Genomic DNA, 26,548 nt, shown 5'->3' on the forward strand with positions numbered 1-26,548 from the left:
GAAGTGTACTGTGCAACCCCCAGGAAACTGAAGAAACGACTTCAGCATGTTCGTTGCCACAAAGCAACGAATTTAAAAATATTGCGACAGTGAGCTACAGGAACCAGTTTAGAATTATTTCAGAATATAAACAGTCTTGGTTGTGAAACTGTTTAATGTCAATAACGCGTTTCACCATTTTGGGGCATCATCTGGTTGTCTAAAAGTAGTTGGACATGCATTTTCTATTTTATATGGCTATATGAAGAATGAGTTTCACATAAAACTACTTTTACACAATCTAATTATTGTCAAAAGGGTGAAAGGCTTCATTTGCATTAAATAATTTCGCAACGAAGTCTGTTTTTATTCTGAACCAAACGAAGGTTTCCTTCTCCATGACAACACAAGGCGTCACGTAGGTCTGTGAATCCGTCAGGAGCTCACAAAAGTACATTGGACCGCTCTTCGTCATGCACCCTACAGCCCGAATCTGACACTTTCTGGCTTCCACAATACAGAACGCGCACCGCCGGAAGCAGTGAGATTACTGATGTAGCAAGACGCTGGCTGAGAGGTCGAATAGTAAAGTGGCACCACGCGGGCATACAGGCCCTCGCAGTAAGGTTTCGTAATGCGGTAGCATTGAACGGAACTAATGATGAAAAATAGGGATTTGTAGCCAAAAGGGTGGGGAATAAAAAAAGTGTTGCGTTACATACTCAAGGCCCCTCCTAAAGGTGAGCGAGCAACATCATGAAGGCCAGTTTGTATCTTGATGTCGAAGAAACTATCTTGTGCAGTCAGACGAATCTAATTAGATCACCCTGTAGCATAAGTTTTACTGCCGTAGCATAATTACTATCTGTGTACTACCTGCACGTAACGAAGTAATCGCATCGCTCCCCCAAACACACACCGCTACACTTTGATAATTCATAACTGACACAGTTTTATTTGTGGTTATCGGACATGTATAAGGGATTGTTAACAGAAAGAACACGCTTCTTGCAGAACCTGACCTTGTTGCCAGAAACGAAAATCTCATCGCATAAAGGTGCATGAACGTAGCGCTTGGGCAATGTTGAACGTAACAGCAAGGCAGGGTCTCTTTGCCGGAAAAGACAGGCTAAACACCAAGCGTTCCAGAGAACCAGTGATGCGTAAGAGCTACGACTGATTTCGTAATTCCTCTACAGGTAGTAGTACCAAGAGTTGTGCTCTACCAAAACTGCAGTTAGGTAGTTTTGGTACATAAATAACGAAGTAAATGGTAGGATTACCAGTAGTAATGGTAGTACTGTTAGGCAAAGAAACATAAATGAATGTATAAAAGAGAAACTTGCAGCAGACGTCGTCCGTTTGATTTTCGATCTTTTTTTTGTTTCCAATATACATAATTAAAATCGAACATGATTCAGTATTACTCCATTGTGTCTTTTATATGTTTACGAAATGATAACTCGTTTTATTAGTAATAAGTTGCTCAAGTAACTTCTGTGATTTATCTAACCAAAGCAATTACTTACGATGACAGAACAGTTTATAAGCAGAATCATAAAAAATCTGTGTAATTATTTTTGTTCTTTTATACTCAGCAGAACGGTCTTGATCAAGTTGTTTATGAATAAGGAAAACATGTTTTATATTAGCTTGTCGAATTGAAGCGATATTTGATATGTTTTTGTTTTGAGTTTCAAATTTTACTTTTTTTAAGGAAAGTGGTTGTTCTAGTGTCATACGATGAAACTGTATTATTTATTGCTTTTACTACGACATTCCTCTGTTTCACGTTACATATCAACAATTTTCGAGTAGAACTTGAATTGAACATAGACAATTCAAATTTTGCTCTATGTACTATTTATTTTTAAGTAACAGATAAGACGAAAACTATGTAGAACAAAAGTGTTATGTAGGTTACACAGAGCTTCACATATCCTTATCTTTCTAGAGGAATCTAGTAACACACTGACCACCTACGCACACAAAGCGATCGAAATGAAGTAATGCCTGACAGGTATGCTACACACCTAACACACATCTAACACGGTTACGATCTTCATTGACTAAGGCTAATTGGAAAACTACCATATTCTGAGCTTACTTCTGATAGTCTACGGCAGCTTAAGGTAGTTTTACAACTCTACTAAGACCTTAAAACAACATTTGATTGTACAAAGCTATATCTAGTAGTTATTTGTAATTTTAGTGTGGGTCGACTGTTGCTACATTCTAAGGCCTGAAAGAAGAAAATGTGAAAGTAATGGCCACAGGACTCGCTTTCTTCGCTCTTCATGCCTTCCAGAACCTCATCTGAGAAGGAAGCAGAAATCCCACGCAAGGGCAGCCGCCATCGCGGTGACGGCGGCCGAGCTCAGACATCACCGCAGCCTTCCTCGGAGGCTGTCCCCTCCCGGTGGCTGACTTACTTAGAGCTGTGAATACATCACCGTCCGCCGTTGATTACGGGGAACGGAGTGACGCGACAAGCCGCTGTGGGCGGGGGTGCACATCGCATGCGGCCTGCTGCGGCCTTGTACCGGCCGCAACTGCCGTGCTGCTGTGTGTGGGCGAAATCTTTCGGCCCCGGTACATCTCGTCCTAACATACTCTGGCAGTTACTTTTAGCAAGACGGGCTGCTTGTGTAACACCTCTGAACAGATGTAAATTCCTCATCATTCAAGTTCTTGATTTGCATCGATGCAACCAATGTGAAGTACAGTCATGAAGCTCTAATTATTGCTTCGAAAAAAATAAAGTTACGATTCCTTTTCATTTGCACGTACATGTTTCCCATCATGGTATTCACTGAAATCCCTCCGGCACGATACTATAGCACACTGCTAGATGAGCGAAAACAAAACAGTGCAGTCAATTGACGAAATGGAGTAACGTGCAGTCATTTGTTTTCCGTACTTGAATGGGAACGACACTGCAACAGTCTGTGTTGAGTTCGTGGAAGTCTACGGCAACAGTTGAAACGTCACAGGTTTACGCTTCATTTAACTAACTGAACAATTTCTACATGTTTAATAATTCATTTTACGCCGAGAGCGTCCTTTCAATGTTTCGCATAGTTAATTAACCTCTGGATTTAAGAATGCTTCCGTGTATATTTTTTCTTCTGATGGTATCACACCTCCTCTCTCATCCTTTCATCCCGTGATGTATGTGGATGGATAAACGTAATTATGCATGGAATATATAATAATCTGGGGGTAGCAGTAGGGTAGTTTAGCACCAAGATAACAACGTGAGCAGATTCGGCAGAGAGTTCGTGATTCCAAAGATAGTGGGGCTGAGCAGGGCAGAGTCTGTGAGGTTGGTTCTCACTGAGGTCCCAACCCCCACCACCAGTTTTTTTGAACGATTGGCGGTTGCTCCTGGAACGCGCCATATTAGGACACTCTTGGGCCGCCGATTGAACGAGACGGACAGAGGGGTGCGGTGCTCGTCATGGATGGTGAGAAAAGATACTCATAATGTAGGTCGTTTGGGGTAACATTGATTATGAAACATGTTTAGGTGTGAATTAATTTGTAGAAATTTTTCAGATTAATGTGTTTTAACTAGCGGACTTGGGCGCGAGGTGATTCAGGGCATGAACCAACGGTTCTTGTTCTTAGGTCAATAGCAGATAGGTTCGTTAATGTTTCATTTGTTGCATAGTTTAGTTCCAGATACAAACAATATAAATTTTCCATGATTCAACGATTTATTTTACTCGTTTCTTTGTTGTCGAACTTGACCACGTGTTGCCAGCATTCATAACGGTAGTCACTAGATTTGCCTTTCGTTGATCATAGCATGAATAATGTGGAGTCATGAAGCCTGGGCTGGTTTGCTCACGTTGCATTGCGGTTGCGTAATACGCGGTTTCAACATGAACTTATCCGCATTGATCTGCATGTGAAGTAACAGAAGTAACGTTTGAGAGAGTGAAAGGTGGTATCCTTCCCTTCTCCGCGCGTTACATAGGTGTGACAATAACTAAATGGTGTAAAGAGGCCACCATTCAGCAACATTCATTTTTATCCATTTTAATCATTAGTGGATGTAATTGACAACGAAGTGTTGTCTATGTTTCCGGTATGACGAGATGCAAGAGATAGTGAGTGCTTCGTGAAGGTTTTGTCACTGAGAGTGGTAGTTTTCTTAAATATAATAGACTTCATGTATGTTTTGTCACAGAGACTAATAGTTTTATTAAATATTATCGAAATAAATCAGAATGAAAATTGAAATTCTCTCTTAGCGTTATTTAGTGTCCTTCATCCATACCACTGAGATAATGACTATATGTGGTGTCACCGCCAGACACCACACTTGCTAGGTGGTAGCCTTTAAATCGGCCGCGGTCCATTAATATACGCCGGACCCGCGTGTCGCCACTGTCAGTGATAGCAGACCGAGCGCCACCACACGGCAGATCTAGAGAGACGTCCTGGCACTCGCCCCAGTTGTACAGCCGACTTTGCTAGCGACGCCACACTGACAAATACGCTCTCATTTGCCGAGACGATAGTTAGCATAGCCTTCAGCTAAGTCAATTGCTACGACCTAGCAAGGCACCATCACCAAGTTATATTGAGATGATAATACTGTATCAACAAGACCAATGTTCACCAATTGTGGATTAAAGTTAAGTATTCCAGAAGCTACGTACTTTTCTTTATAGCATTCATTACGTATCCTGTTTCAGACCTCACGCCAGCCTGCGTGAGTTTAAGCACGTGCCTTTCGGCTTCCTCTCATTGTGTCTAGGCTGTCATGCCTAGACACAACACTATATTCTATCAATTTTCGATCCAGGCATATCCATTGTATGCATTATGCACTTCATGCGACTAACTGAATTAATAGTATCAAAAAAAAAAAAAAAAAGAATGTCTTACAGTCCCTAATGTGCACGTATTGTTCCATGGCAATTCACCGATGTTGCGTTATCCGTTGCTTCATTTTTAAATTAGAATACTATCTTTCATAGCGGGTTTAATTACCCACATCTCAATTTATCGGGCCGAATTGAAATAATTAGACACATAGCGGTAGAAATGGGAACCATGGAGCACTGCGTCCGCTTGTATTAAAGGGAGATACTTCTCACATGAAAATTAATCAGCTTAACAAACGAGGGGTAAACTTTCACCGTGCATCCCAGTGGAAACACCGTTGACGCTTAAGGATGGCTCTATTGACTGCAATACATGACGTAATGAGGCAACCACACCCTTCTCTGTTGTCCCTGGCCCAGCACTGATGTATGGGTTGCGGCGTCTGCCCTCGCTGCCGAGCCGGCGCCCTGCGATGCTGCTGACAGGCCCGTGGAAAGCCAGCGACCTCTAGGGGCCAAGGTCCTCTCACACCGCTTGTGTCACCGATATGGCATATGATGTTGGCTGCGCTCGGGGTTCGAATCGCTGCCCCCTGGCACGAGTCAGATGGCGGCTAGTCCTGTGGCGCGGTGTTCCGCTAGGAACTCAGCGACGACAGCAGCAGGCCTGGACGGCAAGTCAGTGGGGCTGTGTCACCAAGTCCCTCGAAGGGCTTAGTGCTGGGGCAGGCACAGTCCGGTCTCGAACCCATTATTGGCACCGGCAGCGCCCACTGCTCTCGCTGTCTGGCGTAGATCTGACGTTGTGGTGGTGTTGCTGGTTTCCGGTGATGAGTAGGGATCCCAGGCTCAAAATCAGACCAATTAACGTGCCTCTGGCGCACGTTTGTTCCACTAAAATTCGTCACCTAATCGTATCACCTATAATAAGAGACCTGCCCTGGTGAGGTGGAATTGCAGCACTGGTCACATGATTACCGCTGTGCGGTAGAATTTATTGCTCTGCTTGGCTAGGCTAGGTTCGCAATCCACTTGCGTGTCTGTTACTGCGACCCATTTGTCGCCACAATGGCCTCTACCGGCCCACGGCCGTCAACACAGCGGCTTGCACGCTACTTCTCATTACTTTTTGAAATCCGGTTTCGCAGGACAGAGCGGATCAGGTTGTGTAAAGGGGCTAGGACCAGTTACTGTTAGTTACTCAAGAACACACAACTTCACTCCTCGAAAATCAATGCAGTTTTCTCTTTAAAGCAACAGGGATCAATTCACGGCTGAAGGCCCAAGTATCTTCTCAATAATACAGTCTAAATAATCCATTTTAAAACACAAGGATTTAGAGAAACGGCTTAAGGCCTTACTTAAGTAAAATTAAAATATCTTCTCGGATAAAGGCTCAATTAATATTTCAGATCAGCAAAGGAAATTTTTTAAAAGGCAAGCATTTACAAAGCAATACTAAAGAAAATTTAAATTAATTCCTTGGCTGAAAGCCTAATAGTTTTCCAACATAATAAAAGGCAACCTTGAAAGACTAGCATTTACACAGTACAACAGAAGGCCATCTTAAGAAAACTTGAAATATCTTGACGGGTGAAGACCGAAACAATTATTCAAAATAATTAAAAACAAACCTTAAGATAAGCATTTACACAGTACAGCTGAAGGCCATTTTAAGAATTCAAGCTAATTTAAGGGAAACCTTACCGACAGTAATTTACACAGATTTTAAAACAAACGCGGCTGAAGGCCTGAATACAGAGCAAACAAGAATTTTAAATAAAACACGGCTGGAGGCCTAATCTTAAAATACTTCACATAAGGTTCTGCTGAAGGCCATATACTGAACATAGAAAAGACCAGATTAATGCATAGCTAAAGACCGGGCACAGTACTTGTGACAAAAGAAAATCACAAAGAACCAAACGGTGGTGCTCAGAAGTGTTCCAAGGGTCGGCCTGGGTAGGAAACTCTAACAACAGTTTAGACGAGACAGGCAGCCAAGCGTAACACTAAATAATCGGGTGGCAGCACGACCTAAGGACTGCTAACGAACCAACCAACAACCTAAACAACTCCCTCCCACCCGACTAACGACACGACAGCCGAAAATATCAGCGAGGACGAAGATCCCAACAGAACTACGTCGTTACAATTGGTGTCTAAACACAGTCAACGCAAAAAAAGAAAATAACACTAAAGCTGTCAACTACATGCCGTGCTGGAAAGCATCAACACGACGAGAAAAACCCTCGCTGATCTGTCGCAACCGACGGACTGGCTACTCCAGTACGCAGACAGCATTCGTCTGCTCAGTGGAAATCACTGAAGCTACACACAGTTTCACGTAAACACTTGCACCAAGAACTCTGACAATCCTAAAACCAATCACTGTGGAACAACAAGGAGAAATGACAAGTCACACACACACAGAGTTTCCATAAGCGGTCGGCGACCAAATACACGTCGTCCGATCAAACGACCGACCGAACAACCAAACAACGGTCGTCCCCTCTCAAGTCTCCTTCCGTCGGACAGTGCATGTGTGTCGCCAGCGATCGGCGAGTACTGGATGTGCAGACCTCACTGGCGCTCAATTCGACTGAACTCCCGACAGACGACGAGCCGGAAATACTAGCGGTCGCTTCAAAGGTACTACGACAGTGCTCTTATCGATGGTCGCTGCTGCTGCCACTCACGGGCAGGAACTTACGCCAGTAAATCAAATAAGAAAACGAGACGGCAGTCCCGTAAACAGAAGATGACGAACAAGAAACGGCATGAACACGAGCAGCGCACGGCTCACTTTTGTTTAATACTTATAGTTTTTACTCAGAGACTAGGTGGTGGCTTTACAATACCATGAAACAGTGGGCATGTAGCGCAGATGCTTCTTGTGTGGTCAAACAAGTGTGAATGACGAAGAACAAAATGGTGCCAAATTTCTGTGATCAGCAGGAATCAAAAGGGAAGTAAAAGCCCTTGTGCTTTAAGAACGTCGTATCACGATACAGGCTATAATGGAGAAAATGAAAATGTCGCACAGTTTTTAACATTATACACAACATTTTGAACATGATGAGGGATCCCGGCAGCTGGGTTCCGCGACTGCTCACACCCAGTCAAAAAGTCCATCGAACGCAGGCAGCACTTGAAATGTTGCAGCTGTGTCAGGCCAATCCAGATGCCTCCTTTACCACCTGATCACCATCGGTGCAAGATCGATGTATTAATACGACCTTGAGGAAAAGGAGCAAACCAGCAATGGATTCACAACCGACGAAAAAGAGGAAGACCCTGTCATGGTGAATGTTTCTTTGGAACTGAAAGACTATGCTCGTAAGAGCCAAACCGTCGGAAGCGCAGACTACTGAAATCTCATGACGAAGTTAGAAGTGGCTGTCAACGCGGAGCGTCACAGAAATCTCTCCAGGTTACTGTCTTCGCTCCACCGCAACGCCATTCTCTGAGCTGTCAGATTTTTCCTCAGCCACGTATTCGTAGATATGACGCCCAGATACTTCTTCCTCTTTTCTCGAATGAAGAAACCATTGCGTAGCGTAGACGTCATTTTTCCGAACGACGACGAGGTGATTTTTGAGGCGGTAGGTTTCCTGAACAGCCGAAATGCAGACTTCTGCAAGCAATTTCAGAGCGTTATTTTCATTAATTGGTGTGGATTATATCCGAAGATAAGTCATAAAACTAGTAAAAGAAATGAGTCTATCTAGTAGACTGTTCATTCTAGCGGTACAAACGCTTAAGGTACTCGTTACACATTGTGCTTAACTTCTTCAGTTTCTTCACAGATTTAATGTCAACTTTTGTTTTGTTAATCTAATAACATGTTTCTCTTTACGTTTTCTCATATTTGTATCTGACGATGGCTGCAAAGCACTAAGTTCGTCACAGTGCAATTGAAGTCTGCAGAAAGAGAGGAGACGTGATTACTTCAGATAAGCGGATCATTGTCGTTCGTTGACTGACACTACCGCATCATTAGTATCGAAATATTGTTAGAAACACTGTTTAGACAGATATTACAACGTTCAAGGCATTCCCTGTGTTTTTATGCTTTTCAGTCATTTTCACGTAGTTGTAGCTGATTTCTTTATTACGTGAATTTGCATAATGTATTATTTTCTTAATTCAGTCCTTAGCTGACCTATTAATTTTTTAGTTCGTTGCAGTAAATATAGTTTTACAGTGTGTGAATACAAAAATGTGGCCAGTAATTTCCCTTTGAAGTAACATTTATGTGGATGATCGGACTTGTTTCATTTGTGTAAGCACTTCAGTAAAAACAATCTGTACTCAGATTATGGCAGTTTACTAAAATGTATCATTCTCGCTCTGCAGGGTAGCAACGATACGAGAATTGCTGAAAACGTTCATTGTTAAAGTCGGGGAACACGAATTACAGTAAATGATGATCATTTTGAGGCAGTGATGACCATTTTCAGATTTCTGCACTGAAATATATTTCGTAAAAATACGTTACAGGAATATCTTTTGAAATACTAAGCTCAGTCGTCATAATACTATTAATAACATAATTTTTTAACGTTATATTAGTATTGAAGGTGAAACCAACAACGGAAACTTTCTTATTTTTAATTTAATATTTTACTTGTGTTTTTATTTGAATGTACTTGACTTGTTTGCTTGATGTGCAGCATTCCAACATTTTATCGTCTTTATGAGTGTTACAGCGCCCACAGTTTTTATTCTGAACAGTAACTGTTACGGTTTAGATCACTTTTGTCGGTTTATAACTGTATAGGTAAGTGCTAATGCGAAGTGACAGGTTTGCACTGTGTGTGTGTATGTGTGTGTGAGGTATTTTGTTTGCTGATTGTTACAATACGGTTATTTCACTCCAACATTATTCAGATAATTAGCCACAGTAGTGATCCTTAGAAAAGGCGTTTTGTTATACACTATGATATATTGTGCGTTACGCACAAGTAGTACGGACGTTTCGTACGGCAGTTTCGTTCTAAATTATATGAGTCTCGCTCCATTTAATATGTTTGTAATCTTTTTGGTCGTTTCAGTTTCGTCGTAATTCATGAATATTACTTAGAGGTTAATATATTCACTGCGAGAGCAGAGAAGCCGTCTTACTGACAGTTCTTCGCATGTTTTTATTTTTTTTTTATTTTCAGAACCGACATCTTGCGTTTTCTCTGTGATTAATCGGTCGAAGTAATGAGAAGGTACGCCTGGGTTAAGTGGTAATTTAAATTTTTTGAGACATTTTATGTATGAACAGGCGCTATCTATTGTCAGTCCTGTGCGACACCCTTGAGTTATCTCAGTGCCACAGAGTTTTCAGGGATGTAGGCTGAGTATTCTGTTGCAACCAACTCATCTACTCCCATGACTCATCACTGGCTCAGTTTCTTACGTATCCTTATTTCAGGTACTGTAGCGTACATTTACAGACGGCCCTTGTTGGTACACTGGTAAGAAAAGTGAGTACCTATTCCAAAGAATCGGAGTTCAGACCCCTGACCAGTCATCATGACTAGGTTGTACACGGCTCTACAAATGTCCATAAACAGCACGGTCCATTTCGTTTCCCATCGTTTAGCAGCCGCCGCTTTCTCTCCATGTTATTCTCTCCATGTTATTCTCTAGTCTTTCATCCTTTCCGCACATCCACGCATTCATTTCTGGAATTTTTCTCATTGTAAAATAGTTTCTTATACGTATCTTGGAGTTTTCTCGGACACTCCAGAATTCGGTAGGTCGCATGCACACTGCGGCTCAAAATCTTTGCCTGGAAAAAAAAAATTCAGGGATCATTGCTATTCAATGTCCTATGGAGCAAGATGGTGCAGTGCCGAAGCCACTGGAGTCTCATTCGAGTATACTAATGTTCAAATCCCCGTACGGCCATCCATGCATAGGGTTAGCGTTGTTTTTCTAGATCAATTAACGGCAATGCTGCGATTTCTCCTTTGAAAGCGACATTTGAGATTTACTTCTCCCTCCTACATGTACCAATGACCTCATCGGCGACGGGACGCTCAACTTTACTTTACTTTCCTCATTTCCATTTTGTACTATGCATGGTGCGATCCTCTACACTTTTTCTGATGCTGCCAATAGGTATTTTGGTGCAGTCGAATTAAATAAATTGTACACAGTGAAGAGTGGCGTATAACACTATACGGTATTTTTGATGAAGTTCTGGGAGCATGATATGACCCTGACATCTCGAAACAAGGTCTCTGCAGGAAGATACCGGAGGCCATTGGTTTGAAACACAGATCCAACCAAATGAACAGCTCCCTCGTCCATTTCTCATTAGTTCGAGCAACATCAGGTGATGGCTCGGCGCCCCTTTCATGAACGTCGTCCCTCCGTCAAGTACATTCGACGGCAGCTACGTTTCTGCCAGCACCTGCTGTTGCGTGCGAGACAGTTGCCTCTGCCCTCGGGTCACTCCTGCGCACGGCTCGCTCACATCTGGATTCCCCTCCGTTTACACGCCTCCGTGTGCGTGTGTGTTTGCGTTCCACTTAATTTGATTTTCGGCCCCTGCTTATTTACACGATAACTTGGGGTGGCTCCCTATCACGAAACTGGTCGAGCGTATTACATAGCCAATCAAATTGAATTCAGTATCTCTCTGCAGTTTCCACTGGGCATCCGCTTTTGCCAGGTGTATTTTAAAAAAGTAAGTGCCAATAACGTAATCCAACTCTGCAAAACATGTCTTTTAACGAATCTGACTGGTGAAGAAAGCAATAATACGGTCCACTCTAATATTAATTTTCCCTATTGGCTGTATACGTTTTCCATCACTGTTTTATAGTAACATTACATGTATATACTGCAGTCACTCCAATGTAAATGACGTTTCAATGTCATAACATTAATTTACTTGCAACACATTTCGAGTCATGCTTATCTTACAGTAAAAAGTGGAAACCGACTTACAACAGTGTAAGTGCTACAAAACAAGAACAGGCTAACACTGCACCCAAAGGAAGCAACGCATAATCTCGCCAAAAATATTTACATAACAATATGCCTTTTTGGTAGCATACAGGGTGAGCCAGTCAAGTTCCTTACCTCAGGTATTTCCAGAAGTCGAAATTCTGTTTTCAGCCAGGTGAGATGTGAGAAAGTTCTCACTGAACGACTTTTCAATACTATATTAATTGCAGAGATATCGATGTCAAATTGACATTTTGAAACAGAACTATAGTAATTTCAGCTGCTAATATCGTGTTTCTAAAAGATACTAATTCAACGGTGTTTCCTTCTTCAAATTTTGATTACTGGTTTCAGAGTAATAACAAAACAGAACGCACGATATTTCTGTTTTGGACATGAAACTGATTTCTGTTTTATGCAGGAGTTAAGAGATTTCATACCCAAATAAGAAATACGTCACGTCGGATACGTAGGAAAAAGGATGCTGTAACGCCACGACACCGGTTTAAGAGGAGGTTTACTATCGTTGGCCCGAGAAAAGCATGTGCTTTGAGAACTTTTTTCTCGGGATGTTTTACAGATATCAATGTCAAATTTTGTCAAAATGTTTATTGATGTTTTCCCTACAAACTGGAATTTTTTCGACAGGAAATATCGAAGAGCAAAGGCGGAAGTGCCGTCGGAACGAAACAAAATTTCGATGTAGACTTCCACGCGCAGTATGTCGCAGGTCAGCCGGCTCGTCTGAGATCAAAACTGAGTTTAAATTAGCGAAGTATATAAGATTCTTTACGAGTTGTACCTCGCTTATTTGGACCATTGGAAACAAAATGACGGCTATTTGAAAAAAATAGGGTTTTTTCATCGATTTTTCGACTCCGTCGGCCAAGTAAAAATATTTATAGTTGATGGATCGGAATAAAAGTGATACAACTCCTAGAAAATTTAGTCAGCTTAGTCGGAAACAAAGAATCATGCCAGCCGGCCGGTGTGGCCGTGCGGTTCTAAGCGCTTCAGCTTGGAACCGCGTGACCGCTACGGTCGCAGGTTCGAATCGTGCCTCGGGCATGGATGTGTGTGATGTCCTTGGGTTAGTTAGGTTTAAGTAGTTCTAAGTTCTAGGGGACTGATGACCTCAGCAGTTAAGTCCCATAGTGCTCAGAGCCATTTTGAACCAAATAATCATGCCAATCGGTTCAGTAGATTTGAAGTTACCGTACCGCACGATAAAAAAAAAGTCATTTCGAGAAAAACGCGTTTGAAGTTTTGACTACATATGAATGCAATATTATGCAACGTACATTCAATCTGCTATTCCGAGTCCATAAACTAGTCATTCCTCTTCCTCACAGAGGGCGTTCTGCTCGATCTGGTTCATTCTGCGCTGCTCCAGAGCCTTTCGTACTGCCGGTGACAAGCCGCTTGAATCCGGCTGTTGTCCGAATGCTTGGCGAACTGCGTCGAATAGAGTCCCAGAGTGACGTCCATCGTTGTCATGGTCTCCAGAATTGATGAATATCCTTCGTTGAAGCTGCTCACTGCCAGAAAAGTCGCAATCTCCACAGTTTCGCACCAGAATGCAAATGATTGGGGGCTAACTTCCTAACACACGCGTTAAAACCTTCATTTGAAGTTTGTGTATTTCCTCTCAAGCACCGGTACAATAACTCGTCATCCGAAATAAAAACACTGGTGCGTAAAAAAGACCGATTTCAGGCAGGGGAATTTTTTTGTTCAATCGCGAATAACGAACATTTCCGTTCTGTACTAGGAAAAACCGTTACAGGGGTGGATTTTAAACACTTTTATGGATCCAATAAATGCAATTTAAAAAAATCGATTTTTTTGAACCAAAAGATAGTAAACCTCCCCTCAAAGATGAAATTTTGCTATCATTCCGTGTGGCTCATGAGTGTCAAGTAACGGTTAAAACATCTTTTGCAAATAAAGAGAAACTGTATGCGCTACTTCTCTACGGAGAATGCTGAAGGAACACGAAGGGAACAGTTGACACAATTGACAAATAGACTCAAAGACGTACCGGCAGACGGCGTGCAAAAACTACGACAATATTTAGTGAATGCACAAGATATTGTTATCGAAAGGACGCTGGAATACTAGGCTGAGGCTAAGGAGGCCTGCAACGACGACAGCAAACGAAGTGGACGATTTGGCATCTCTTGTTCGTAACACACGTTGACTTCACAGAAACTACGAGAGCCTTGTTCGCATTCAGCGTGCAAACGGCCTCAGTCGGTTGGTTGGTTGGTTTGGGGAAGGAGACCAGACATCGTGGTCATCGGTCTCGTCGGATTAGGGAAGGATGGGGAAGGAAGTCGGCCGTGCCCTTTCAGAGGAACCATCCCGGCATTCGCCTGGAGTGATTTTAGGGAAATCACGGAAAACCTAAATCAGGATGGCCGGACGCGGGATTGAACCGTCGTCCTCCCGAATGCGAGTCCAGTGTCTAACCACTGCGAAACCTCGCTCTGTGCCTCAGTCGGTATCACGAGTTACTTCACTAATATATTAACAGGCTGGACTGCAGAACCTGCAAGGAATTCTATCGCTCGGTTCTGATGCCACATAAAGACAGTGGGTTCTTTCTTTAAAGATTTTACTTGGCGGTAAAGCTACCTTTTACCTTTGCAACCTTGTTTTCCTTTTAATGATTTTCATCTCATAACCTCTTTTCGATACCCTATCCATTCCATTCATTATTTTTCCCAGTACACTGTAAAGTCTGAAGGAATTACAATGTCGTGTGCATATTATTCGTCTATCCTTTATCAACGTTATTTCCATGTAGTGACTCATTTCTTGAGGAGGTTTGCTCCTCATTTTGGTCCTGCGGCACTACATGTGTAAAACAGTCGAGGAAGCTGAACATCAGATACAGTCGAGTGTGAATATTTGGGACGGCGGATTTATAGGAGACTACGTAATTGCTCCTTACTTCATTGAAGAAGCCATAACGTCTAAAAGATACTCGCAATTTCTTACCGAAGTGCCACCGGCTCTTCTAGTGGAAACACCGCTTGAAGTGTTAGATGTAAGTGGTATCAATACGACGGGTGCCCTAGCTTGTGGCTAGGAAAATGCTCACACAGCTCTGTCCCCATTGCTGTGTAGGATGTGATGGCGTTATGTTCGCCTGATTTGACGCCACCGGAGATTTCTCCTTGCGGTAAACTCAGAGATGAAATCCATGCCGAAATTCCGACGACCTCAGACGATTTAAAATATCCCATTGTTGTAGCTTGTACTCTGGTGTCGAAAAAATCGCTTCATTACCTCAAATAACTGCTTGCACCCGCGACTACAAACGTGTATTATTACAGTAGACGATAGGCATTTCGATAACTTGACAAAAATGGAATACTAAGAAAGCGTTTATGACCGCCAACTTTTATGATTTACTTTCATTTGATGCTGTTGCTGATGAAATTTTGCAATATAAATCCAGATCTCGACATTAAACTGATGACACGAAGTCATTATTTAAAAATCTTTACACCATAATTACCTTTTTTAGAAATTAGTTCAGTTTTAGAGAGCACCTTTCAAGGCTGTGGCAGAATCAAGAGCAGAAATGTTACCGTGGTTAATTGTTGAATCATCCGTACGTGCCCCGTCCTTTGCCTTTCACTTGTTACGTCGGTCCACGATATTTAGCCATGTGTGACTGGAATCACCTTTAAACTGAGCTTTTCTCCACCATTCAGGTTTTGTAATCAGTGTTTAAGCTGCGTCGAGAACGAGCGTTCCATTAGCCTGACGCTGTAGTTCCGCATAACAACACCAACTCCCACGTAAGTCACCGATTCAAAACACATGAATTCTAAGTTAGAATTATTGAAATTCGATGCTGGTAACAAAACTCTGAAGAGTGAAACACCGTGGAATTTGTCTGGTTTAGAACTACTATACTATCTGCAGATGTTATTGGCTTATTATGGCGACGGAAAAGTAAAGAAAGAGAGATTTAAATTGCGATCTACTTCAATGAATATTTAACTTGAAATTATGAAATTGGAATGAGTCTTACTTGAATGTTAAGTGTTACTGTGCTTCGCAAAGTAGCTTCTCACTTTATTTAAGAATGCCTTAAATGGATCGAAGCTTTCAGGACTATCAACCTATGCCTATGTTTAATTAGTTTACTTGTACGACGCAGGTTCGTACAGTTGCCATAGTGATCAAACAGTAGCGATACTAAGCTGTGGCCACCGCACTTCACACCGCTCCTGTTGCACGCCTCTCTCCTGAAAGGAGTATTTATTTCTCGCGTTAGACGTGCTGGCCACCTACACTGGTAGCACACTCTGGAACGTATGAATGTAGTCGTCACAGTATAGGCGGAGAATATACACTACTGCCCATTATAAATGCTACACCACGAAGATGACGTGCTACGGATGCGAAGTTTAACCGACAGGAAGAAGATGCTGTGATATTCAAATGATTAGCTTTTCAGAGCATTCACACAAGGATGGCACCGGTGGCTGACATGAGAAAAGTTTCCAACCGATTTCTCATACACAAACAACAGTTTACCGGTGTTACCTGTTGAAACGTTTTTGTGATGCCTCGTGCAAGAAGGAGATATGCGTACCATCAAGTTTCCGACTTTGATTGGAGTTTATCGTATCGCGACATTGCAGCTCGCGTTGGTCGAGATCCAATGACTGTTAGCAGAATATAGAATCGGTAGATTTAGGAGGGTAATACGGAACGCCGTGCTTGATCCCAACGGCCTCGTATGACTAGCAGTCGAGGTGAGAGGCATCTTATCCGCATGGCTGTAACGGATCGTGTAGCCACGTCTCGGTCCCTGAGTCAGCAGATGGGGACGTTTGCAAGACAACAACCACCTGCACGAACAGTTCGACGACGTTCGCAGCAGCATGGACTATCAGTTCGGAGACCATGGCTGCGGCTACCCTTGACGCTGCATCACAGACAGGAGCGCCTGCGATGGTGTACTCAACGACGAACCTAGGTGCACAAATGGCAAAACGTCATTTTTCCAGATGAATCCATGTTCTGTTTACAGCATCTTGATGGTCGCATCCGTGTTTGGCGACATGTTCGACTGCTGCCCTGGCCACCACATTCTCCAGATCTCTCACCAATTGAAAACGTCTGGTCAACGGTGGCCGAGCAACTGTCTCGTCACAATACGCCAGTCACTACTCTTGATGAACTGTGGTATCGTGTTGAAGCTGCATGGGCAGCTGTACCTGTACACGCCATCTAAACTCTGTTTGACTCAATGCCCAGGCGTATCAAGGCCGTTATTACGGCAAGAGGTGATAGTTCTGGGTACCGATTTCTCAGGATCTATGCTCCCAAATTGCGTGAAAATGTAATCACATGTCAGTTGTAGTATAATATATTTGTCCAATGAATACCCGTTTATCATCTGCATTTCTTCTTGGTGTAGCAATTTTATGGTCAAATAGTAAATTATAATAGTAAATTACAGTCCTAATGCAAAGATGACCTATTGCGACGAAACCGGACCGCATGCAGGCTCGAACTAACAACACTTATAATGCCACTGATATGAATATCTAATCTTGTGGATATGTAAATTCGAAGAACAAATTTTCAAAGTTGTAAAATGATGAAATTGATCACACTTGAATAAATATTTATTTATACGATAATTACCTTTAACAACACGATCATTTTCGTATTTCTATTGCTTCAGCGTATAAATAAACTTAATTCTCTAACTAATTCCGTAATGATTGCTGTGTAATGTGATAAGATCCGCTCCGGCGACACGTCTTTCTATTGCAGTATCTCAATCCATAGTAAAAAGAAATACAGTGAGGAGCCAAAGAAACTGGTACAGCTGCCTAATATCGCGACGGGGCTCCGCGGGCACGCAGAAGTCGTGCAACAGGACGTGACGGGGATTCGGCTAATGTCTGAAGTAGCGCTGGAGGGAACTGACACCAGGAATCCTGCAGGGCGTCTCTGATTTCGCGTTCACACACATGTCGTGCTCAGACGCACTGCTTTCTTGTTGGTATGCCGGAGTGTGTCTTTCCTGGCGGACCGTGCACCATGTATGCTGTGCTGTAACGCTGCAGAAATTCAGGACTGCCTACATCGATTCGGTTTAGTTTGTTTCATGAACTGGACGAACGACGCGGCAGCACATTTTGGATGGTCACGGTTACAATGGAAATGACCACGGAATTTTAATATTTTCATTTATAATATTATATTTATCACCTTTATAGGTTCTTGTATAAGAATTCTGGTAAAGGTTTGCTCCCACGAAACGAATCAATTATAGTACTATTGCACTGTGAAAGTTTTTGATCCCACATTTTAAAACTGACTTTCATCATTCGTTGTGGCTAAAATCAAATTTCATTCACGTAAAAAAAATCGCAACACTAAGAAGTTAAGCGACACAAACGAAAGTTCGCAAGCGTATATCTACATTTGAAAGATGATGTCTATTCAAATTTAGCGCCAATCGCATTAGAGTCGAGCTAGTAACGTACTATGAGGATGATAATCAGGTTTGCTTTAAATATACACTGCAACGGTCATGTTGTTGCATGTAATGAAGTGTTCACCGAGGTTGGGCGACGTGGTGTTAACAGCCGTACGAGAAGGTGAATGCTGGTTGCGCGATATTGCAGAAAGACTTGGCAGGATTGTAGCCACTCTACATGACTGCTGGCAACGGTAGTCACGAGTATGAAGGGTCGCAAGGAGCTCCAGACGGCTAGATGGCACTACCGAGAGGGAAGACCATCGAGTCCGTGGTATGGCTTTGGAGCATTGTACTGCATCTCCAGCAGCAAGCTGAGCAGCTGTTGGTGCTACAGCGACGCAACGAATTGTTACAAATCTGTTACCTCGAGGACAGCCCCGAACCTGACGCTCTGTTGCGTGCATTCCACTGATCGGAAACCACAGCCACTTGCGACTTCAATTATATCAAGCGCCAGCTGACTGGAGGGCGTGGTGGAGGCCTGTTGTGTTACATGACTAAATTTGATGCTGCCTTTGTGCCAGTGATGGCCGTGTGTTGGTTAGAAGACCATCGTGAGCCAGCAAACAACCAGTCTGCTTGCTAGACACACTGGCCATACACATGGTGTTATGATCTAGTGCGCGATTTCGTACGACAGCAGACGCACTCTCGCCGTTATCCCGGGCACCCTGCCTGCAAGTTTGCAGGTCAATCTGCTGATTCGACCTGCTGCGCTGCCACTGATGAACAGCACTCCAGTGGTGCTTTTCGCCCACATACCACTGTTGTAATCCAACATGCTCTACATCTACATCTACATCTACGTCTACATGATTACTCTGCAATTCACATTGAAGTGCTTAGCAGAGGGTTCATCGAACCACAATCATACTATCTCTCTACCATTCCACTCCCGAACAGAGCGCGGGAAAAACGAACACCTAAACCTTGCTGTTCGAGCTCTGATTTCTCTTATTTTATTTTGATGATCATTCCTACCTATGTAGGTTGGACTCAACAAAATATTTTCGCATTCGGATGAGAAAGTTGGTGACTGAAATTCCGTAAATAGATCTCGCCGCGATGGAAAACGTCTTTGGTTTAATGACTTCCATCCCAACTCGCGCATCATATCTGCCACACTCTCTCCCCCATTACGTGATAATACAAAACGAGCTGCCCTTTTTGCACCCTTTCGATGTCCCCACCTGGTAAGGATCTCACACCGCGCAGCAATATTCTAACAGAGGACGAACGAGTGAAGTGTTGCATCTTCTAAGTGTCCTGTCAATGAAACGCAACCTTTGGCTCGCCTTCCCCACAATATTATCTATGTGGTCTTTTCAACTGAAGTTGTTCGTAATTTTAACACCCAGGTACTTAGTTGAATTGACAGCCTTGAGATTTGTACTATTTATCGAGTAATCGAATTCCAACGGATTTCTTTTTGAACTCATGTGGATCACCTCACACTTTTCGTTATTTAGCGCGGACATACAGAGAAACCTGCGCAACACAGAAGCCCTACCACTTCGGCTGTATGGATTACCCAAGATCCATAAGAACAACGTTCCACTGAGACCGATCGTTAGCGCTCCTGGGTCACCGTCATATAAACTGGCAAACACTTGGCCTCTCTGCTCCAGCCACACGTGGGGAAGACCGACACATACATTAAGGACTCAGGACATTTCATTGAGAAGCTGAAGAAACTGAAACTTGCAACAAACGACATCCTGGTCAGCTTTGATTTTGTTTCGTTATTTACGAAAGTGCCACTCAGTGACACTCTGGAGCACATCGGTTCCATTTTCCCGCAGGACATCAGAAAGCTCTTCCATGCATGTCTCACCACGAGCTATTTCACATGGAATGGCGATTTCTACGAACAGCTGGAAGGCGTCGCCATGGGTAGTCCTCTCAGTCCAGTGGTGGCCAACGTCTTCATGGAACAATTCGAAGCACAGGCACTGGACTCGGCGACTTGCAAACCTAAGGTGTGGTACAGGTAGGTCGATGATACTTTCGTGATGTGGTGCCATGGTGAAGAACAGCTTGGTGACTTCCTAAGACACTTGAACAGCCTCCATGCCAACATAACATTTACCATGGAAGTAGAAAAGGACACGAAACTGCCATTTCTAGATGTTTTGGTCACAAGGGACGGCGAAAACCTGGGACACAGTGTGTATCGAAAACCGACACACACGGACCGATACCTGCACAAACTGTCAAACCACCACCCGAGCCAGAAAAGAGGCATGATTAGTACGCTCGTAACGAGAGCAGGACGAATATGTGAGCCGCAACACCTCAAACGAGAAATGCAACACCTGGAAACTGTCCTGAGGAGCAATGGGTACTCCACAAATTATATTAGAAGTGTAACAGAGCCAAACACTCGGAGAAGTAAGGAACCAGAAAAAGAAATGTCGGGTACGGCCTTTCTGCCCTACATTCCCAGAGTGACGGACAGAATCGGCCGTATATTGCGCAAACATGGCGTAAAGACGATTTTCAAACCGACAAGGAAGATCAAAGAGTGTCTTAGATCGGCGAAGGAGAAAAGAGACCCACTTGCAATGTCGGGAATATACCGTATACCATGCACATCCGGAAAAGTTTATGTCGAAATGACTGGACGATCCATTAACACCAGGATCAATGAGCATAAACGACATTGCAGGTTCGGAGAGATGGAAAAATCGGGCGTGGCAGAGCACGCACTGAATGAGACAGACCACGTAATAAAATTCGCCGACACGGAAGTTCTGGCTGCAGAGAAGCACTATCACACGCGATTGTTCAGAGAAGCTGTGGAAATACAAAAACACGGGAATAGTTTGAACAAGAAAGAGGAAAGCCTTAAGGTAACCGGACGCTGGCTTCCCGTACTGCAGCGAACGACCGTCGCAGGTAGCAAGAGGAGAACCGCACCGGAAATGACCGCGGAGAAGCCCTCGGACGTTGGCGCACCAGGTACACATAGTCTGCGCCCGCGAGCTCGGCTCCAGTTCACCACCGGCAATGGAGGGTGAAGCTTTGACAATGCCAGCCACTCGTGCTGGCGAAACGTCAGAAAAATCATTAGATGAACGTCGGCCGAAGAACCCGAGACAGAAACCAGTAGGCAGTCTGTCAGCACGCGTAATGTTAATTTACAACATTTCTGTGTTTTCTCTTATTTTACTTTCTTTTATAATTGTATATAATGATTCTGTTTTTTCTGTCACCAGCTGTTCTTTTGGTGAAACATAATTTCACAACTGCTTCTGTTTCCATTCTTCTAATTTATGTTTTGGTTCTTGTAGTTTCAGATCACTGCAGAAGCTTTGCTTTAGTCAGCACTGTGACACGCAGTGTACATCCACAACTGTTAACGTCCTGGTTATAAACCTCAAATGGACAGTAATGTACGTGGAGTACACCGCTGAAATGAATTCAGTACTCAGTCAAAAATGTAGTTCAGTTTCGCATACATAAACCTATGACTATTCGACAATGGTGACACCGTTCAAATCTGCTCGATGTCCGTACGATCTTAGCAGTTTTGTTGAAAACTAGAGACCGTATTCAATCATGGCACAAGTGCATCCGATTAGCAATTAATAAAACATTAACTTGCTAAAGACTAAGATTTCAGTATGTGACAACCAGAAAATTTACTCAGGTCTCTGATGTATTTAAGTCTTAACTGAAGCAGCTAGTTATAAGCTCGATATCAAAATATTGTTTGTGAGAGAAATCCAGACATTCGTATCAAGAAGTTGTTCGTGACCTAAAACCAGTTGTGATGATACTTTCTAACATAATTTGCGTCCTATAACACTACATAATTATTGAATCATTTCTGATGTGAAGTGTAGGTTAGTAGAAAAGTTTTTGAACGGGTGGCATTCATAAAGGTGGAAAATTATGTTATTTAGTCGTTGTAAGTATAAATTAATTTTAATGCTCTCTTAGATATTAGGAGAGGCTATAAATTGTTGTTTCCATACAGGTAAGAAATACCCTCAAAATAAAACTGCTGACGTACTGTCGTTTGCAAAGAAAGGAGTCTGTCTTTCGCCTTGAATAAGAGTTGCCATTTGCCCTCGTTAATCTGGAATAAAAGCCAGTATCATATTTCTGGACATTGGTAGGGGCATTTGATACACGTTCCTCCCGAAAGAGCGGGGAATGCCTTCAGCGTTGCACCACCTTGCTTCGCAAAACGGAAGTACAGTATGCAGTTAGCGTGCGCATCTCTTTGGTAAGGTATGTCCCAGATAAGAAGAGCGTGAGATGCTGTGAAAGGTATACCGATAAGCTAGAAACGTATGTTATGTAGTCTGATCCGTATGGTTCATTTCGTAACTAGCGAGTGCAGAGTACAGTGCACACCTCTATATAGAATAATCGGACTAAAAACCTACAGCGTCAGCCAGAAAGAAATTACAGATACGAAAATGTGATGCACTTCGATCGGAAGTGATTGTACCTGTTTTCGCAACGCCCTCCCCCTAATGAACTCACAATCAATTCAATTGTGACGGACCCCACAGCAATCCTTTTACCCTTAATTAATTCAGCCCCCTCTATCTCGTACAGCGCATTGAAATCGCCTTATTTTGGGGCCATCGTTTGGTTTGCTATTGGGTACAGGGGGAGGGGGAGCACATTCTGTGAATTAAATGCAGCCACGATGCAGACGAAGAAAACGTTTTCTTCTTTCTTCCACGATCTGAATATATGAGAACACACAGCTCTTCAACACAAGTAATCCGGCAGCACATGTCGTACGAACTGGAGCTAACAAAATCCTTCCAGTTCCATCAGCACATTTGGCAATCTGAGATGTTCGTTGTAATGCAAGACTGATAAACGAGAGATTATCCCAGACGAATAGAGTCAAAAGAAGCAATAAGATTGTTTCTTGTAGAATGTATGTAATATTTACTGTCCATTCTTTGCAATAAAGAAGTGAAATTCTTTAGGTTTGTAATGTAAAACAAAAGAAAAATTTCCCTTAAAATAAACGAATAAATCACACGTAGAGTACTTAACTACGAAACATAATTAACTTAATTATGGTGATACAAAGGCAGATGTCATACGCGAAACATCCGAAGGAAGGAAAGCTATATGTTAATGACTCGTTGTTATTGAGTTAATTTTAAATTAAACATTTCCTCAGTTGAACAGAACTTTGGAAAGAAGTCAGTCATGAATGTGATGAAGAAACCAGACGTTTGCCTAGGGTGATTTAGGAGACATCATATGATGTAAACTCTACTTGATGACGTGGATTTGATTCAACTCTTTTATACATGACACCACCACGTTCGTTCACGAAAATACTGGTTCTCACAGAGTCTATTTGAGAACATTTTTTGAAACAAGCGACTTGTCATTTGGCGCCACTCCTCTGCCATTTCCTCTCGTACGTTTTGCGTCGCTTGGGTCTTAAACCGGCAGTGAGTTTACCTTCCGCCTCTACTCTTCGGCTATGGGGCGAGCGTCCAGATGCGGCAGAAGAGGTTTCGGTGACAGAAGCGACTACTCCATGTTTTCACTCTGATTAGCGCCACGGTCATATTGTTTTTACGAAACGGTAACATTTCCGCTACACGTCTGTGATAGATGTGAGGTCCCTTTTATTGCACGATCTATTTCAGGTTCTTTGAGGAGCTTTTGAGTATTTATAATTGTATTGGGGGAGTGATATGTGACAGTAAGGGTGAGAAGATAATGTACAAACGTCATAAACTCAGTGTTATATGACGAAATTTTCACAACTCACATTATTTACAAGACGAGAAAGAATATGTGTACAAGACAGGTAGGACCATAAGAAACTATTCAATTCCATCCACTGTAAACCAAGACATAAATCCCACATATTTGACCATTTACACCAAAATGTAAATATAAACGTAGTTACGACAAAGTAATTATGAGAAGGGTAACGAAATTAAAAGAACTATAGGAAAATAAGAAATATGTATAAAATTAGAACACTCATAACAGTAGTACATCTCTGCCGACTCTGGTGCATAGTTTGTTTATGACGCTAGTCGGCACCACAGTTGTGACTGGCTGCAGCCGCTAGTGATGGCAGGAAATTAAAAATTCCAAGACAGCAGATGACAATAAATTTAAAAATTGTGAAAAACTGAAAAATGAAAGACGGTGTAGGATGGGAAATGCAGAAAATGGCGTGAAATTCATTAATGAAATCTGGCGGGGTAATTGAAAAACTATTGGGAAATTCAAAGAATATCCAAGAAGGCGGAAACAGCCTAATTTAGGTGTGAATCTCACCACCCAGACCCTCAACACTCCAACAAATCAGGGCATAATATTAAAATGAGGCTTAAAAATCGCACCAGATTAATAGTAAAACATTACATAAATTCCCCTTGAAAATAAAAGGTATGCATGACGTAAACAAATTATGCCAAGGTCAAACAAATGAATGATTTCCACAATATTTACAGAAAAATTGTGTATGCAGACATACCTCTAGAATAATATTAAAATGATATGTAAAACTGACACCCATTTGTGTTATTTCACTTGAAAGCCAAAGATTATGATGTAGCCATACATACCTCTGCATTTAATCAGCATTACATTAAAATTATACATAAGAAATGTCCCACATTCAACGGTATGCATCACTTACATAATATAGAGTATACATGCACAAAATTGTAAGTAGCTGAATGGTAAAAGGTAAATGGTAAAAAGGTAAATGGTAAATGATAAACAGTGAATGACAAGTGGCAAACAACAATTAATAAATAGTAAATGGCAAACAGCAAGCGATATGTGGTAAACAGTTTAATATTAAAACGGTTATTGCCCCCAAAACTATAACAATTGACCCAAAACTGTAGCAAATTTCCCCAAAATTATGTCAATTTACCCCAAAGGCTGTAACATATTGTCTCAGAACTTTAACAAATTGCCTCAAAATTATAGTAAATTGTTCAGAAATATTGTAAAAAATTGCCCTCTGTACTGTCTCATCATTTAAAATTCATCTCATTAAATATTTTTCCTCTCTCTTTCCCTCATTAATTTTCATCTCACATAGGTGTGGGTGCTAGGAAAATATTTATACAGACCACTGAAAATTTACTATCTTTGCATCTGTGCTTTATCATTAAACATCATCTCAAACTATTTAAAAAATACATCAGATTTTTGCACCATACATGGAAGAAGTATACACACTTGATATCATTAGTGGCAGGCCCACCACATGCGAGAGAGGAAAGAGAGAGAGAGAGAGAGAGAGAGAGAGAGAGCGCTCAGTGTGTAAGTTACTTCCACACACCACCGTTGCCCTGCTAAGGAAGAGAAATAATGTATTTCAATTTGCTAACGTTATGTCATATGAAGGACAACTTACAAGAGAAATGAGAAGGAAAGGAACTTAAACAAAAAAGTACCCTGCATGTAAAATTTATCATAAATTATTTTTCATACTATGTTTTTACATGCAAGGTATTTACATTAAACATCTTTACATACAACATTTTTTTGCTATCTGAGCAATTGTGATGATTCAGTAAATTTCCATCTAACGCTAAAATTTGATGAATCTTTTTTAAAACCAGTTTATGTCGTTAATATTTTTTAGATTACTGTACTGAATAACATAGCTTTTGTTATAGGCAAATCAAAAGTATTGTCTTTGGTACCTTTATATTGGATAATCTCGTCATTATTTCCATACATAAAGGGATATCTAAATCTTAATTGTGAACAGTCTTGGGGTATTCATGATTCACTTGTAATACATAACCCATGGTAGAATCACCTGGTACGTTTTTCACATCAAAAGATTCATTATCCTCTGAAGGAAGCCCAACTCTGGACATCAGTAGCCGCTGCAGCATCGCCCTACTTTATAGGCTATTCACATCAGGATTTGTAAGATTCGTCAATTTTATCATCATAATTGGCGATGAATCTGTTGTTGACAACTGCATATCTGCAAGATCAATTGACAACTCCGTCTCTGCTGCAACGCTCAACAATCTAGAGATGTTCGATATCAGCAGTAAAGTGCAATTCTGCTTTAGTAATTTACAACAGAGTATCCCATGTAAAGCCAGGAGAAGTAATACAACGCACAGGATCCAATTTGTATGATTTAAGGAAAATATTGTTAGTTTTTTGGATATTTACAAATAATTGACAAATATAAATCGAAATAATCATCAAGTGTCTTACGCCTCAATATTAAATACATTGTAAGTTCTTCGGTAATCGTTTTCTTTTG

The sequence above is a fragment of the Schistocerca serialis genome, chromosome 5 (genome assembly GCF_023864345.2).
Source record: "Schistocerca serialis cubense isolate TAMUIC-IGC-003099 chromosome 5, iqSchSeri2.2, whole genome shotgun sequence".
Taxonomy (NCBI): domain Eukaryota; kingdom Metazoa; phylum Arthropoda; class Insecta; order Orthoptera; family Acrididae; genus Schistocerca; species Schistocerca serialis.